Raw genomic sequence first — 1,471 nt, 5'->3', positions numbered from 1 at the left:
TACAGCATGGGCCTGGGGGTCAGAAGGTCATGGGTCCTAATCCAAGCTCCACCATTTGTCTGCTGTGTGAACTTGGGCAAGTCACTTCACTTCTCTGTGCCTCAGTTACCTCATCTGTAAAATGGGGATTGAGACTGTGAGGCCCACATGGGACAGGGACTTTATCCAACCTGATTAGCTTGTATCCACCCTAGCACTTATTACAGCACTTGGCATACAGTAAGTGCTTAAATACCACAAAGGAACTCAGAAGCTGACATAGCAGCAGGGGTACATATGAGGCTGCACTTAGCTGGAGGTGGCCTGGGCCTCACTGTTGGGGATGTGTGGCCCTTGTATACCAGGACCTTTGGCCCCTGGACCAGACACCCTGCTTTATGCAGGGAAATGGCAGGTTGCAGGATTACTGTCTGGGCACTCAAATCACTTCAATTTCTCCAGAGCCAGGGGAGAGAGCTCCTCATAGCCCTGCTCGTTACCCTCACCTCCTCTGCAGGTCCCTGCTGGGGCTGGACTTAAATAAGGGTGACAGACACTGAAAGATCTCCTCTCAGGGTCGCACCTGGAGAGTTTCCAGTACTCTCCCAGTCTCGCCTACGGGAGGGAGAGTCAAGCAGAAGCCAGGCAATTCTATTCCTAACTTGGCCAGTGGCTAGCGAGTGGAAGGCAATCTGCTACAAGTCAAAACTCACCTGGGCTGGGCAGCAGCAGTGTGGGAGAGAGTCAAGGGTGGAGACTCAAGTTTACTGCATGGAAGGAGGCAATGGTAAACCATTTTCGTGTTTTTATGAAGAAAACTCTGTGGATACACTACCAGAATGATTGCAGGTGGAGGTGGGCCATTCTGGGAGAGATGCATCCATGGCATCACTATGGGTCGAAAACAACTTGATGGTATAAGACAAGGCACTAAAAGAACTCCAAGTCTCCAGACACACCAGTCAGTCAGTCAAAAGTATTTACTGAGTACTTGGTGCAGAGCACTGTACTAAGCACTTGGGAGAGTACAACAGGCACAATCCCTGCCCACAACAATCTTACAGTCTAGAGGAAGATGCACCGTAGACTTCTCCTCACTCATCCTTTGCAGTCAGGGACAGAATGGGTCAGAGCACCATAGCAGTGGGTGACAGGAGGGTGGTAGGTGGGGGTGGGGGGCTTGTCGCCCTGGTCCATTTCAAACGGTGTCACCTACACTACTCCTTTTCCTCCTCGCACCTTTTCCTTCCTCCTGCCTGCCAGGCCAGATGGAGCACCTCCCTCTGCCCTGATCCTTTTCTCCATGTTGGTATCATGCAGCTCAGCAGGGCACACATGGTTGCAGAGACCAGGGAGGGAAGCACAATGGACCTCGTTAAATACTTACTATGTGCCAAGCACTGTTCTAAGTGCCCACCCCTCCTACCGATAGGATCAGCCTGTTTGACAAGTTCCTGCCAAAGGCCCTCTGGTGTGTGCCTTTGTGATGCTA

General features: G+C 51.6%; 1 non-coding gene across 1 annotated transcript; it reads left to right on the top strand.

Moving 5' to 3' along the window:
• The first annotated feature begins 544 nt into the window (after positions 1 to 544).
• On the top strand, positions 545 to 682 carry LOC119926373. The gene has a single exon (XR_005450255.1). It is a non-coding gene; the product is annotated as a small nucleolar RNA SNORA7 (small nucleolar RNA).
• The last annotated feature ends 789 nt before the right edge of the window (positions 683 to 1,471 follow it).

Source organism: Tachyglossus aculeatus, chromosome 3 (genome assembly GCF_015852505.1).
Source record: "Tachyglossus aculeatus isolate mTacAcu1 chromosome 3, mTacAcu1.pri, whole genome shotgun sequence".
NCBI lineage: Eukaryota > Metazoa > Chordata > Mammalia > Monotremata > Tachyglossidae > Tachyglossus > Tachyglossus aculeatus.
The sequence above is the reverse complement of the archived record's forward strand: the minus strand, read 5'-3'. Positions and strand labels throughout refer to the sequence as shown.